Source organism: Ambystoma mexicanum, chromosome 8 (assembly GCF_040938575.1).
Source record: "Ambystoma mexicanum isolate Mex_15411 chromosome 8, UKY_AmexF1_1, whole genome shotgun sequence".
Lineage (NCBI taxonomy): Eukaryota > Metazoa > Chordata > Amphibia > Caudata > Ambystomatidae > Ambystoma > Ambystoma mexicanum.
The window spans coordinates 1,181,902,188-1,181,919,687 of NC_090929.1; positions in this window are offsets into that span (position 1 = coordinate 1,181,902,188).

The following is a 17,500-nucleotide window of genomic DNA, read 5'->3' on the forward strand; positions in this document are numbered from 1 at the left end:
CTATCGCCTCTTCTCCCATTAATGGTGGCACTCGCTGGGAGGTTTTTCTTGACCTCTTCACCATTTCCAGAGTCATCATTAATGTCTTTTTCAATGGAACAATCATGGTTCAGGGTCCTCAACCAAACCTTCTTCTCTTGACAGGCTCCTCCCTCGCCTCTCTAACCTCACCTCTCCCTCCAGCCAGGCTCCCTTGCCTTCTGTTCCCTCCTCCTCCTCCTCCTCCTCCTCCTCCTCCTCCTCCTCCTCTGCACAGGCTCCCTTCCCTTCTGTGCCTTCCTCCTCCTCTACACAGGCCTCCTTGCCCTCTAAGCCCCCCCTTCTGTACAGGCGCTCCTGCCCTACTGTATTGTCCCAGCTCCCTTGTTGGCCTTGGCTCCTTCGCCAACCTCCACTATTCCCATTGTCCTCTTGCCACTCTGGGGGGTGGGGGGATCTTCAAAGATGGCAAGCTGCTCCACATTGCCACTCTCAACACTCACTCTGCCGTCAAACACTCGTCTGACATCTGCAACCTCCTCGAACTCATGAATCTTGATTATCGCTCATCTTCCCTGAATGGATACCTGTATCCATCAACCCTACTCGTGCCTACTCCTCCTTCGAGTGCCTAGTTTGCAGACTCTCACTCTCCCCTAAATTGTCTCTCATTATGGCCACCTATCGGCCATCAGGTCAGTCCACTCTCTTCATCTCGGAATGGGCTGACCGGGCCTCCTCCTGCTAATGGGTGATCTGAACATGCATCTAGACTCTCCTGACTCCTCAGGTCCATTCTGCAACCTCTGTGACTTTCTCCCTCTCTATCCTACCCTCTACCGCCACGCACACCGCAGGCCACACCTTGGATGTTCTCATCTCTACCGACATCCCTCTCACTACCTCCCTCTCTTGGACTGACCACTCTTCTCTCAACACACCTGAAGCCCTCCTCTCCTCTTGCTGCAACACACCCGGCTTGACAACACAGACACACAGACACTTGGCTTCAAAGTCACCAGACCCATGAAAAAAGTGACAGTGGCTGCCTTTGCCTTAACCTACTGTCCTCCACCCATTCCTTCGGCTAACTCCCACCCTGAGACAGCCCTCGCTAACCTCAATCTCTCTATCTCCAACACTCTTGACACTCTTGCCCCTGTCATGAGGGTCCGACTGAAGCCTTCCAAAAAGTGCAACTCTTTGTAAGACTCTGACCTGGCTGCCCTAAAACGCAACAGTATGGCAGCTCAGCGGAAATGGAACGTGTCTAATAAACTATCTGACAAACTGCCCTGCCGCCTCCTTTAAAGGCAATATTGACTCTGCATCCGCTCCAAAAAAAGAGTCTTTATTCAAGCCTGCATCTCTGCGGCATCAAACAACACGGCCAACCTTTTCAAAGTCTGCAAGGAACTGGTCAATCCTGCAGAAGCCTCTTTCTGTCACAACAACCCAGGACCTTTGCTCGGCTGTGGCTTCACACTTCACCACAAAAACCCAAGACATCCTTTCCACCCTCTCTTCTACGCCACTGCATACACCAATACCAGAGCCTCCCTTGGCCCCCCTCTACTTACCATCTCTTCTCTCATCCATCACACCTGATGAGGTGACCAGATAAGTCCGATCTATGAAGGCTTCATCCAAAGAGGTGGACCCTGTCCCTAAAAAACCATTAAAGACAATATTGACTCCCTCGCCCCAGTCTTGGCTGAGCTCTGCAGTCTCTCCTTTTCCACTGGAGGTTTTCCAACTGCCCTTAGCCCCTGCCCTGTGCACCCGCTGGTCAGAAACTCCTATGCTGACCCCTACATTTTGACAAACTACCGCCCTATCTCCATCACTCCTTTCCTGGGCAAACTCCTGGAGGAGTTGGCTATCTCTCAGCTGACCCTCCACACTGAATCTATTGGTTGCTTCCATGACCATCAGTCTGGCATTAGAGCCTCCAGAGGCATGGAAACTGTTCTTCTGAACACCCGTGAAGATGTGCTCTGAAATCCTGACACTAACACTCCCTCTGTCCTCATTCTCCTTGACCTCTCCTCTGCCTTTGACACGGTTAACCACAACATCCTGATCGCACGTCTCCGTGACACCCTGGGATTCACAGGTCAGGCTGTGGCATGGTTAACCTCCTTTCTCTCCGACCGCCCATTCCAGGCTGAACTCATAATGTTTCTCTCGACTATAGCTCTATCAACATATGGCATCCCCCTGGTTCTTCAATGTCTATATGGTTGCCTTGGCACGTGTGATTGTCACTTTCACCTCTAACATCCAGTGTTACGAGGATGACACATAACTATCTTTCAGGCTACCCTCAGCCGCCACCTACTCTTCAGCTCATATCTGAATGTCTGTCCGCTAATCAGTCATTGTGTGCTGCAAACGACCTCTGCCTCAACTCCAGTAAGATTGAGATCGTTCGCAATGGGACCCCTGCTCCCGCTTTCCCACTTTCACTGTGGCCGGCCTCCCTTGGTCCTGCGCCCGCACCCACCTGCGAGGCAAGAAACCTTGGGGTCATTTTTGACTCCTCTCTCCTCTCACATTCAGGACATCTGTAAAAAGTCTAACTGTCAGCTACACCTCCTCAGAGGTACTTTACCTTTCCTCACTTTCCCCCAGCAGCTCACTGTCTCCAGAGCCCTGGTTCTCTCTTGGCTGGACTATTGCAACAGCCTCTTCCTCAAACTCCCTTCTGCCCCTCGCCGTCTGCAACTCATCCAGAATAGAACCGCAAGACTTATCCTTTGCCTCAAGACCAGGAACCGCATCTCTCTGCCGCTGCAATCCCGTCACTGGCTCCCTGTGGCTGCAAGGATCAAGGTCAAGACCCTCTGCATTGTTTACCAGGCTTTCTGGGACCTGGGACCTACCTACCTGCAATGCAGCTTTCCTAAATACTGTCCCTCACGAGCCCTCTGCTCATCTACCTCCAACCTTCTACGAGTGAGCCGGTTCTGCAAGCAGAGATTTGGAGGGAGATCCTTATCCTCAGCAGGTGCTTCCCTTCTAGAATAGGCTCCTTGCCGCCCTCCGTCTTGAGCCTGATCTTCATAAGTTCCAGAAACTCCTCAAGAACTTCCTCTTCTCCTCTTCCTAATCTCTCCCACTACCCTGCTAACCTAGTTCTCTGCTCTCTCCCGCTCTTCCTCTAGCTTGCTGACTGGCCGCCTGGTGTGCCTCGGAGTCTCATAGGTCGCAGGCACCCCCGCCAGTCTTCTTTCACACTTGCCTCAGTGCACTGCATCCCACCCACACTCACTGCACTTGTGAAATAACCCAAGAGATTGGCTCTCTCTGCACTTACCCCAGTCTCCAATGACCGGGTGTACTTGGTACTCCCCATCCCTGTGACCATCTAAGCACTTAGCCGATCCATGCACCCTGTGCCTGAAGATCGCCTGTCTGTTCTCCATTGTATGCACCCTCAATTGTACTGGTAAAACTGCAGAATCACCATCAGGCCTATTTGCTGTATCTCAAACTGTTAAATGTATTTTACGCACTTACTCTGCCTGTGGAGACTATTATTGTCTCAGAATTTAAACAAGTTCTCTGAGTTGCAGTTGTTTTTTTCCCCATGTTCACCACCCTCCTTGAGTGCTTTGAAACACTTGTCTGTGTATAGGCGCTATATAAATGAACAAAACCATACCAAACCAAGGTGTTTGTTTGGTGATCGCTTTCAAAGCCGTTGGGTTTCAGGGAGGCGCCGGCACACAGAAAATGTAATCCAAATTGGCTATGTAAGCACCCTTCAGCTGTAAAATGCTGGAGGAAATTATCTATCTAATGCTTTGGTGGCGGTATGTTTTCAAGTGAAAGAGCCCAAAACTGTTCTCACACACTTGTACGCTTGCTCCATCCATCGCACTCATTTCCTTGAACACAGTTTCACTTTCACACTCACACAAACTGTTGGGTAGGACTTAAGCAATGGGCAGCTTTATTCATTGTTGGGGAAGATTATGCAAGTTACGCTTGTATGAAATCCCACTGACAAAGCATTTCATCATTCTGTGGTGAATAATATGAAAGGCACATATGTTGCTCAGAAGTAGTGATGTTCTAGACTTCTTACACCACCTAAAAGACACTGATGTGTTTTTAGGTGCTATGAGTACTTCTGTATATTATATAATGAAATGGAGTAGAAAATGTATTCAGGACAGTTTCAACTTTCCAATTCTAAATGTCTCGACAGTAGTTTAGGCTCTTTCCTTGCTCTATAACCCTTAATGGTCATACTTTCAATTTCCATTGACAAGCCCACAATTTGGTACCACACCCATTCATACGACATTTAAGGTTAGATATGTAGCATAGAATTTTCAACTTGGTAGATGTTCTACTGAGATGTACACTTGTCTGTTTAGAGAGGTGTCAGGCATACGCCTCTCAATGAATCAGGTGCCGTTAGGTAGGAATTGGTGTAGTCACACTGGGTGAGACTACACAAGATTTATCTTCTTGGTATTAGGTAACCCACCTTTTGGTATAGGTCTGTACTCCACAAGTTGGTAGTGTGACTGAGCAGCCAGGGCTATCTCAAGAAGGGTATATGTGAGCTGTAGAGCTGTACAGATGAAATCAGTCAATACAAGGAACCAAGTAACACTTACACTCAAGGTTTCAGTTGTAAATAATTATTCTCCAGCATGGGGTCTGGCATGGATTCACATGCTCATGAATATTCACCGTCTTCAGGCTGGGAATCCTCAGTAAAAGAAAACAGTTTCACTTTTGTTTACAAACTGTCTTTCTCCTATAAACCAATCATTGAGCTCTGGATTCTACTGCCCCCAGCCAATGACAGCCCTCTCCCTAAGCCCCTCCTCTGTGAGCCATCTTCAGATGTTTACCGAGTGTTTGTCATTCGAAGTTTCCAGAAGGCCATCGGGCCTACACCGGACCATGTCGGAGGAGAAGAAGGACGGGGCTTCCCTCTTCAACTCAGCACCAGCTGCGGTTTGAGGAATGTTTACGTGGAGGACAAGAATTCCCAGTGCCTTCATTATCTTCACCCGACACACAAGGAGGAGGAATGCGAGATCTGTCGTGGCTTTACCAAGCGCACTTTGAAGGATCGGCACATCAGACTGGCGGCGTTGCTTAAAGCCAAGGCCTCTACCCCGTGTGGCTCATAGGGACATGCCTCATCCGGATCCAGCCAGTCAGAGCGGGCTTCTAAGTCCTTTGAAGGCACTCCATGCGTGGGGGCCCAAGACAAGGCCCGCACAGTGCTTTTAAAATATTATCTGTGCATGACACTGAATGGTTTGATTGGTGTTGTTAATACATTGTGATTCTGGACTGCCGCATTCTCGGCCAGTCCTCTTTCTGTGATTTCTAGGTGTTCCACTGCCTTGTTCGGGTCCTCATTCACGGCATTTATGTGATGGTTTCTACACCCGTGCGCTTAAGGCAAGCCTGTGTGTGCCCGTCCATGCCCAGGTTGGGCCCTGGCTGCGTCGCTGCACTAACTGCTCTTCCAAAGTTTCTTGCTCTTGCCCCAGCTTCTATTATATTACCTAATAATTTTGACTCACGCCCTGTTTCAGAGGCGATACCTCCGGTCTATGGTTTTTTATTGATTGCCCGCTCTTTGGCAGCACATGCTCAGAGCTGCCAGGATGTGCTAGAGGACCATAGCCCGATTTCGTTTTTATAACTGAAACCTGGCTTGGTCCACATTCATATCCGTGCATGCTCCTTCCCAACTATGAAATATTGAGATGGGATCGCATGCCTCCCGCATGGGTGGGCGTGTTGCTGTAGATTTAAATTCTAATTTCAAAACCTGTACTGTGCCATTGGTTCATGGCTTCAATATGGATGCGATTTTGATTGGCATCTCTGTCTGCTTCCGATACCTTATATGTATTATTGATCTATTGCCCCCCTTAGGTATGATAGGAGGTTCTGTGGTGAGTTTCCTGGGCTGATCGCTACACTCCTCCAGAAGTATTCTAATCTGGCTATTATGGGTGATTTTAACCTTCCGATAAATGAAACCTGTTGTCTACTGGCTAAGCAATTATTTATTTTTATGTCTGATTTGGGCTTTCACCAGCTGATTAACTATCCTACGCATCGGCTTGGGAACACTCAAACACTCTGGATTTTTGTTTTTGCATCACCTACAACCTTTTTGGTTGCTCCGGCGTTGCCTATCATTTGGTCCGATCACCGTGTGGTTTCCTTCTCAATGCTAATATTGTCTCGGCCATCACCTGGCCCGCAACAGTTTGCTTTTAAAGGAATAGTGTGCTCAAAAATGTTATTGTCCCGAGGGTTCGGGCATTTGTTTTTAAGCATACGTTGATCAATGGTAAAAACATTTCCTATGCACCTTACCGTAGTTTTCCTTTTTTTTTTTTTTTTTTTTTTTTTTACACATGCGAATTCAGGCAGCAGGGCGCAGCCATCTTGTGCTAATCTTATCCGTTGCCGCATCGACCTAAGGTGAACTGACCTGGTGGCACTAAATGGTATCCCCCGCCCCTGAGGCTGACATCACCAAACCTAGTGATATTCTCCGCCCATCTACATGATGTTACTTGGCAGCGTAGCCAAACGCGCCCAGTCATCACCTACGTGTTGACGCAGAACCTGGAATATCAACACACATCATCTCACAACACAGCGCGTCCCAATTTTGAATATAAAACTATACTTTTAAAGGAAATAGCAAAACTCTAACAATTTGTAAAGTACTTTTATTTCACAATAAACACTCCGAGAACATCCAGCGATTGCCATATTCAAGCAAATGGGTAATTAATTTCTTTGTTCTCGATCCACAAATGTTTATCGTGAGTCACGGAGTGTTCCTTTTGGGTATAAGAAGCGCGTTGGACGCACTGTGAATCGCAAGGCTTCGGCATCAGCTTGGCGCTAGGCCACCATAAACGATGTCAGGTTGCTCCTTATCGCTGGTACCGCGTAAGGGCATATTTGTTTGCGGTTGTTCAGTCTCTTGCTGTGCAGGCTAAGTCACAATCTGATATTTCTCCTTCTCAGGAACTGTGCGACTCTTTCTCTTTCTTTTTTAAAGAGAAGATAGTTAGCATCCGAGAAGGCATTGTTGCCTCCTGCACCACTGATTCACTGAATTCCCTTCCCCACCGTGGGCACCTTCACGGCCGCCAAATTGGTGCCACAGTGGTCTTCATTCCCTGTGTTTACAGAGGAGGAAGTGCTGGCTGCTTTGAATGGCCTTAAGTCTGCTTCTCCCCAGAACCCTGTTCCATTATCTGTACTGAAAAATATCTCTTGGGATATTGTGACACAACTTATTGAGGCTGTTAATGACTCCTTCTTTGGGGATTATCCCTACAACCTTAAAAAGGATCTGGTTATTCCTTTGTTGAAAAAGCCTGGCATTGACTCAGCGGTGCTGTCCAATTTTCACCCTATTTCTTTACTCCCCTGTCTGATGAAGCTTATGGAATCTTTGGTGTCCCTGCTTCTTAGCACCTTTCTGGAGTCCTCAGATTTATTTGACCCATTTCAGTCTGGATTCTGCCCTGGCAGGGGTACAGAGTTGGTCTTGATTTCTGTGGTGGATGACCTGGCCCGTCTGGTTGACCAGGGTGGGGTGGTTGCTCTGATTCTGTTTGATTTATCAGCAGCATTTGATACCATCAACCACTCTATCCTGATCTCCCGGCTTGACACTGCAGTTTATTTTCTTTGGGCATAAATGGCCAGTGTGTAAACCAGTAACCTAGTCTTACCTTTTGTGGTCTCCCCCTGCCCCCCATTACTATTTACCCCTCGGCAGTGTTGTGGACAGAGTGATGTCAGTGTTTGTCATAAAAGTGCCACTATTCCTATGAAACAGTCAGAGTACTTGATTCCCATAAATCCTATAGACCGGCACTAATTTGACTTTCACAGGTCCAAAGAGAGATGTGGCAGAGTGCCTTCAGATGCAGTGCTCCAGTTGCTGCTAATGCAAATGATTCAGACCCGGGTGTGTCAATATTTAAGCAGCTGCCTGCAAGAGCACATTGATGTACAGCATTGGAACTCTATTAGAGTTACATGCTCTCCCCCATCATCCGGCTGCGAATCCTCGTTACTAGTAAAGCAATGTGGAAAGTTTTTATTTGCAGCACATCACCCGCATTTTGGTTCTTTTTGACCCTGATATATGTGGCCTATTGGGTTATGCTCTGCCCCTGCAGGACAATTCCAGATTCTGTAAGTTAAGACATGTAGCCTAAAACAGTAGTATGATTTCAGGCCATTTTACTGTATCTTAACCATAATTCTGAGAAGTATCACATAACCCTAACCAATCGTCCACTGGCACTAAAAAACTTGGTACATACATTCCCAAATCTTACAGTTTAGTCTCCACATTGTAGTGCTTTGAGTTTTGAAGCAAATGTGAAGCTAAACCGTCATTTACCAGTGACAGACAAATACTGGTTCCTACCAGTAACACCAGCTTCAGGTGAGTTTTTAATTTGGCAAAAACAAAAACGTTTCCACAAAAACAGCCAGGCGTGTGGGTAGATTCACATTGGCCCACGTCTATGTTAATAATGACATTTTGATCATTTCTTACATGCTACCATTTACGTTTTCAGTTGGCTTTTGCATAGAAATGCACTGGTTTTCCTTCTCGTGCTTTGTTTTCAAGCTTCTAAAAGCATGTCGTTGTCCTGACAATGAGTAACTTTGAGTTTTTAGATGGATCAAATGCTCTGTCATCTTCTTATTGTATTTCTTTCTTTGGAATCTTAAATGGATCCAACAATGTCCAATTAGATGAACTATATCTCACCCTCTTATTTCCTTATAATTATTACATACACAAACATAGACTACAGAAAAGTATCCTTTGACTTCTTTGCAACTACTTATGTTTTTTTTCTTTAAAGGATGGATCCTACTAAAATGCAGGAAATCAAGAACTATAAAACCACAAGCACCTATCCCCCCGGTGCCTCAAAGCAAGAAAAACTTGTAATTCGTAGAAGAGCTTCCAAATTCGAAGTGTCTGGTAGGCATTAACTTTTTTCAGTATATGGAGGAACTTTTTTGAGGTCAGGAATGAAAATGTAACATTCTTTGGAATTGTGGGGGTGGATGAGGTTTCAATCATATCATGTAGAATTATGAGGAAAATATATGCCCTCACTCCTCAAGGCTTTAAGGAAAAAAGTAAACTGAATGAGCCAAAAGCTTACCAAAATCTCACTACTTTCTTCATATATTATTCACAATGACATTCATACTATAATGGGGTGAACCTGCTACACTTCCAAAGCAAGTAGATACAACTCTAGAGTCTTTGGTAGGTAAAGAAGTATTGAGTCTGTGGGCAGTAGGACAAGGGATAGCATCATTTTAATAATCAGGAATTGTTTCTCAAATTATCTTGATTTCGAGTAATCCAACTAGGAACTCTTATTTTATAGTGTATTTAAAGAATTTTTATTTTAAATGGGATTTTACAGGTAAGTTCAAGTATATTTTTAATTATGCTATTACAATTCGCTTAGCAAATCTTCAAAAATTGTCTGTATTGCACAGCACATTTACCTGGCTTTAGATACACATTTTAGAAGTCTGAAAATATCAACTGGTGAAAAGTAAAGATATGGCACTGTGTGTGTGAAAGAGTTTTCAATACTGAAATGATAAAAAAAAGTTTTTGTGGATGCATGTAGCTCCTTTTGTGGGAGGCAAGTTTGGTTGGGAACTGGAAGATCTTTAGAGACGACAGTTAGTGTACTGCAGCCGGTGGAGAGGTATTTTCAAATGGATAAAGGCTGGTGAAGGCTTTTTGTACTATGCGGAGACATTTGAACACAATATACTTAAACCTTTAGGCAATGGAGGCTGGAGAGGGCTGTAGTAATGGGGTTATATTTCTTGTGTCCAAGAGGTAGATGGGCTGTGTTCTGCACTCATTGCATCTTGTGAACAACGAAAAATGGGAGACCATAGTCAATGCTATGCCTAGAATTCAATTTTAACACAACTACTGTCACTTTGTACTGGAACATGTGGTAGAGTATGACGTGGTAGAATATTTTGAAAGACAAATGTGAAAGCTCCTACGAATTGAAATGAGGAGTGTAAAGTGGAGATGTACTCCAGAATGTGTTATGGTGTAATTTCTGGGACCCCAGCTGTGAGCCATACTCCAAACCTGTCAAAAGAAGTGAACATCTTGCAGGCTTTTACCAATCTTAGTTACCTTATAATCCTTACGGTATTAATATTACTTGTCTTTTGTCCAAATAGAAAAGTGAACATATTGCTTAATGATAATTAGGATTGGCCACCGGTAGAGGGTTCCAGTGCTAGAGGGTGCCAGTGGAAAAGCTATCATTTGAGGCAGCTGTACGTTCTGCTGCCATCTTGCTGGACCATGCCCTTCCATTGTACTTTTAATGTAATGGAAAATGGCAGCAGAGGCCTAAATATATAACATTTTAGAAGTATTGCTTTACAAATTCAATTTTGAAGGACCCATTTTTGGCACAACTTACATTTCTTTCATACACCTTTAATTTCTTACAGGGGGTGATCTGTATTATGTATCATTTGGAAAGGATGGCAGGAAGATAAGTTCGAAAGTGGTTTCTACCACTGAGGAAGAAAATGAAATATTTGTGGATTTTCATGCCAGTGCTACAGGCGCACACTGTGGAATTCGGAAAACGTGCCATGCCATTTCTCAGCGCTACTACTGGCCCAACATGAATATGGACATTTGCAAATGGGTAATGATTCTTTTGTTTGTACTACTTGTTAATGTCATTTTTTTAATATAGTTACACACACTGAGACATGTCTAACACTTAATTATTTTCCAAATCTGCTTCTTAACCATCCTATGGGCACATGTTGGGTAACACTACTTTGTGGACCAAGGCCTTTAAGCTGCCTCTGCACTGCAATCAGGATCCTTTTACTAATAATAAATAACCATTAAATGATCTGTTGGGCATCACCATTCCAGCGTAAGTGTTGTTTGCATTAAAATGTCAACTCTGTCATGCTTGTTAGTTGCGGACCCAAAATCCTTGCTCAAAGCTTCTTTCATTCATCTGGGATTACCTTCCCATCAGAAAGGGTAATGTTGTTTACAAATAACACTGAAAGGTACGCTCTATTAAATTTGATTGCTAGGAGTGATCTCTTTTGTGGTGACCTCAGGGCTTTTTATGCTTCACCCTTTTTTATGTTTTCATACATATTCTAATTTAAAGAACACTCACATCCACAACATTTCTCTTAGTACATAATTTTCATTGGACCCAATATTTAATATGTGCCTAATAGCCTGCCCCTATCAGCCACCTTATTCAGCCAACCTTTACAAGACCCACCCATAACTAAAGTAAGTGTCTCCAATGGTTACACACAGTTTTTTGATCACTGCTTGTGTCAATGGTGCTCTGTGTTTTGCGTCTTGAAGCTGGCGAATAGTTGCCAAAAGACAGGCCCTTTGGCTATGGTAACGTTTACTTTCAGTGTTGGGAGTGGTTGAATGTATTTCTTTTTACACTTACATTCATATGTTTTTACTATTTTCCTTAGGTATCACATTGCCCAGAGTGCCAAACCAAGCCAATTGAAATCAAGGCAACTACTGACTACTGCCCAATACTGGTAAGCCTTATATTATTCAGAAGGCAATGGTTGTATTTGATTAACCTGTTCTCACTAACTATATGCCAATTCTACAGTGATGTCATGAGCTGGCATGTTTTCTAGATGCCGCAAAAAGGGGGATACACATAGTAATTCATAAACTTGGTAAAATGATTTAAGATTGTGGAGCATTTGGTTTGTAGACCATGCCCTTTTAGTTTAATTTTTCTTTTAGGTTACTGAACCATGGGAGTTGGTGGGCATGGACTTGATTGGCAAACTGAACAAAACCACAAGGGATAACGAGTACATATGCACAATAGTGGATTATTTCACTAAGTGGACTGAAGCATTTCCTTTAAAAAGCAAATCAGCAGCAGATGCAGCTGATTGTATTGTCAAATTCTTTTATAAGTTTGGAGCACCGAAGCGCATTCTAACAGACCACGGAAGAGAGTTCAATAATGAGGTAAGCAGTATTCCTCTTGTATTTCTCATGGTATTCTCTCGACTCTTTGAACCTGTAAGGCAAGACCTCCAGACAAACAGACAATAAAAACACTCCTGTAGGGGAAAAGGTTTGATGCACTGCTTTGTAAGGAAAACATTTAATTTGCATACAAAATGGAAAAAGTATCAGACGGTCCTGTAGAACCAAATTAACATGGAACTCTGTTAGTTGAAAGATACATTTGTTGCCTACGCCATATTTTTGTATGCAAACCTATCATATGGCCAACTCTCATCTGCAATACCCATGCCCCATGCTGCCGCGGATGTTTACTTTCTCATGAGCTAATAGATTTTCCATAGTCTGAATCATTTGGCCGGGCTTGGACGATGCATGTGCATCCCAACAAACCTCCCATTCCCCTAGCCTGTTTTACAATTTAGCTCATTATATTTGTCTAGAGAGGGACCCACGAATAAGTTTGCAACACAGAGGTGGAAGCAAGGTATAAAGTCAATTTTCCATGCATCTCTGTCCAGAATACATTTTCATAACTGCAGAAGGTCTGTAATCTTTGAATTCTCTGTTTTTGCATTTTTTTGAAAACAATGAAAATAGTACAGTTTAGCCTCTTTAAAAAAAATAAAACAATTGCAGGTGTTGCAAGACATATGACTTTATATTGCACAATTAATTCCAGCCCTCAATCCAGCCTCTCCCTTTGACATACATGGCTGGAGAAAAAACAATTTGCCAACTCACATTAGAGGAAGGAATGTAGCAAGTGTCAGGCAGTGTGTTTGCAAAAATATTCAAGAGATAGTGATTTAAAAAAAATGTGTATTGTAAGGCCATGGACTCATCCACTTTAAAAAGAGTTGATTGTCAATTTTCCTACAGTTATGTACATTTTAGCTCCTGTGTTTTCTGAAGCAACTCAGGTCAGAAAGCAGAATACTAGCTTTTTCTTAAATACATATTTTATACTGCCATACTGTTACAATACACTCTTGCACCAGAACACAAACACTCAGCAGCCTTCAATATAATTGTCCCGGGATCCACACAGGTACATATAGTAAGTTACTTATCTCTTCTTGTACTTGTTCATCCTTGGATTAGAAAATGAGCGGATAGACTAGCATACACACACACACACTTTTTAAAATGTAGAACATGGCCACAGCTGAATTGTCAAGCTTATGTCAACATAACTGACATGTCTTTTTTTACAGATCTGTTTTTAATGTTTTCATTATTTTGTAGCTGAATGCAGCTCTGTGCAGATTGCTCAATATAAAGAGAAGTATTTCATCGCCTTACCACCCACAAACAAATGGTCTTGTGGAAAAAATGAATGGAACAATTCAACGGTAAGTTAATCTAGGAAACATGATGTCATTTGAAAATTATGGGCTCAAAAATATCGCATGGGTATTTTTGACAGTATCTTATATTTTACTATCTTTAATGTCAATGTTGGGTGGAGGTTTGCTAAAGTGTGTACCTGTGGTAAGACTTTATGAAATGATCCATTGGTATACAGAGCCCCAACTTCTAGTGTAAGTCTGCACTGCTCAAGTTTTCTTTTAGTGTGGCAGAGCAGCCAGACTTATCTTACGAGAGAGATGTGAGTTGTAGGTGAGTACAATGAACTCAGAATACATGGGCCCAATAGGAAAGTAGTTGTTTATTGTGTGTGTGTGTGTATGTGTGTATATATATATATATATATATATACACACACACACAAGGATAAAGGTATACTCGGGTACGTAAGTACTATTTGAAACTAATAAACACAATAGAAAACCAAAGCAATACTTCAGGTGAGTAAATCGTGGCATAAGACTTGTACAACTTGCCTGCAATGATTTGATCATGCTCTACATTTCCCAGCAAGCACCCAGGAGCCTGGCTCGTTGTCCTCAAAAGTATCTGTTGGTCCCATTTACCCGGCGGTAAACAATTACATGTGATCATTCATCACTGGATTCCTTTCTTGATCAATACCTCAAACAATTTAAATGGATTTTTATAATGTCATTGATTTGATAGCCAACATTAGTAATAAGTACAGCAAAACAATATGTAGGTTATTTGTTTTCACATTAATTGTTTGTGAATCGTTTCAAAACATGATGAATAAGTGATTTTTTTTTTTTAGATCACTGTGCAAGTTAGTTAAGGAAAGACCAGATTCCTGGGACTTGTATTTAGATGCCGTTCTGTTCGGACTTAGAACCAAAAAGCAAATGACAACACAATATAGCCCATATTTCCTTTTGTTTGGACGAGAGGCTAGGTATCCTTCTGAAGTGCCAGAATCATTTGAGGTATTTCCTTAATTGTGGTTATCTTATTTCCATACCCATTTTGTGATTTAATTATAATCTGGAAGTGCTATTTATGGTGAAGACAGAAACAAGCATTAGTGAAGAGGCAATAATTGGAAGTTTTACTGCCAGCCTGAGTCTCTTGATTTTGTGTCTCTTTTTGACCTGACCTGCCAATTTCATTATGTCATGAGTGAACAGATTTCATTCTGTTCTGACTTTTTTAAAGTGAAATATAAGATGTGAAATATTGCTGCAATTTTATTCTGTTGCGATTTGATGAATTTTTGTCGGATTGCAAATAACCATAGTTTGTTACACTAATACAGGAGTATTAATAAAGTACTTTGTTTTGATGTTTTAGGTTCCACAAGCAGACATTGAGAAGTTTGCTGGTAATGAAATTATATCAGAGTGTATTTCATTTCGTGACAGTGTCTTAGATGTTGTTCGAGAAAACCTGAACAAATCTGCACAGAAATAAAAAATAGAGTGACGGCACAAAAACGGGACCCTGAAATCAAGATCGGTGACAAGGTTATGAGAAAAAACATTCGATCCTCACAAAGAATAGGAGGAAAGTTAGACCCATCCTTCTTCGGACCTTTTGTTGTTGAAAACATTTCTGGTAAACTCATAGATCTGCGTGACAATTCGGGAAACCTTTTTCCAAAAATTAACAGTGATCATATACAAATATTTAAGGAAGTTACTGAGCACATACCCACACAAATCTTAAAATGTGCAGTGACAAAATTGAAAGGTCCAGTCCCAGAGGAGATTCCTGTGTCCCTTCCAATGTTGGTCCTACCAAATCCCACAGATCCATCGGATTTGAAAGAACTATGTATAGATAAAGAAAGTGTATCCACTTTGGATGATTTCAAAACCTTGTCAAAATCTACAGAAGATTTAAATCAACAAATATCTGCTAAGACAAATGTAACTGCAGATACACTACAACTTTCAGATATAAACACTGCATGGTCTGAAACCCAATTGACTATGCCAGTGAGCCATAAAAACACATGCACTGTACAACAGCAACAAAAATGCAGCTGTGTGATCAATGAATTACCAGGACAAGTTTCTGAAATGAATGCACATTGTAACTCCGCTCCTTGCAAAAAGACAACCACCACAGTAGATTTAGGTTCTCTGGAGAACCCAAGTGTTTCCATTAATTGTGTTCAATACAAAGAACCATATCACTGTAAGTAAATGAACACAGTGAACTTTAATACTTGCATTGATGTTGTTATTACTTAGGACTGTGATTTATTTTCAGGTATTGATGATGTTTGGAACAATGTAACAGGACATGTATTGGTTTCAAAGATCGGTCATTACAACATCTTCGACTCAGATCTTGTATGCCTTCAACCAGGCAAGCAGCTGGAAAGTCAGGTAAAAATCTAAATTTTAAATCCCATAGCAATATAGTTATAAATGTACCTGGTTCACACTTTTCCAGTTGTAACATTGTTCAGTATTGCAGGTGATCAATGCACACTTGTTCGGACAAGTACGGACACATAATAAAGAATCCAGTGATGAAGTGTTCTATATCGATAGCTACACCATGACCCTGATTTGGCATGGAAAACCACCATTAATGAAAAAGGTTAGAGGTTTTACATAATGTTATTCATTTTTGACTGCAATGTGCACATACAAAATTGCGTACAATGTTGAAAATGTTTGCCCCTGGTACATTTAACAAATGTGTCCTGTAGTGAATTGTGACAATTATAATCAACTCCTTACTATATGCATGGTTCACATAGAGTAGATACAAATTGTGGTGTACTGGCTCAAAGAGAGCCAAGGGGTGACCTGGGTTGGAACATCTGCCATCCACTTTATAGGCCTTAAAGCCTAGCTATACTTTCATTATGTCATGATGATCAAATTGACACAACTGGATTGTTCATTAGAAATAATTATGGCAATGAAGTTGCTGCAGACTGAAGAAATCCTATCCAGCCCTCAGTAGTTGGCCACAGCCATTTTGCGTCTGTGGAACAGGCACTACAGTCTGACTAGTCCCTTAACGGTCACATTCATCTTTCTGCTATTTTTGAAATTTCTTTTATCTGGAATAAATTGATTGTTATTGCACTTGGGTGCCTCTTGTATCCAGGATTTTAAGTCGTAAGGACTGCTGGATTTAAGTCTCAGGATTTGGAAAACTACCAACTAGGTGACTTTGATCTCCGACTATGAATAGACAAATCCAGGCGAAGTGAGAGATTTTTGGGTAGCATGCTAAGCCTTAACTTTTGCCAACCACTCTTACCTGACCAGTAAAGTGCTCACACCTTAATGGTATTGTTTTCCTTTTCACCATTATTTGCTCTATGATCCACTTTTTGTTATCAATTGGTATTAACCAAAACACAGACCTTGGTGTTCCTTTTTCTTTAATAAATAATTAATGGCTGGATTTTAACATGGGCAATTGTTCCTGCATCTCACATTCAATGCTTTCATCCTTCTTATAGGTTGATCCATTGCAGTACAAGTTGCTGTTGGGAGTTGTTAATGATGCTCATCATTGGACATTAGTGGTAAGGGAATCGTACTATCTCCTTGTACATTTTCCCTGTTTGTTACAAAGTATTGGTCATTTTTTAAATGTCATAAATTACAAAGGCTAATTTGCAAATAGTCTACAGTGAACACCACAGCAATCATCTAATTTTTGAGCATTTGCCGAGTATAATCATATGTGCAACGGAAGAGTGCACAGATTTTGCATTTGAAATGCTTAGCTATGTAAAGAGCATAGAACGGTTTGAAGGCAACACTCCTTGCACTTTCTGATGGGATACAATAAGGAACAGATTGTGGGACATGAATGCATTTCCTTTTACACTATAATGGGCCTCATTACGAGCTTGCCGGTCTGGAAACAATGGTACCGGTCAGCTTGCCGGTACCATTGTATCCGGACCGGCAAACTCCGAGCTGTGCTTGCATGTGCCTTTCATTCCGCCAGGTCTGACCTGGTGGAATGAAAGGCACCCACGAGCACAGCATGACTGTAGCACAGGCACCATTATGAATGGTGCCGGTGCTACAGGCATCCCCATTCCCA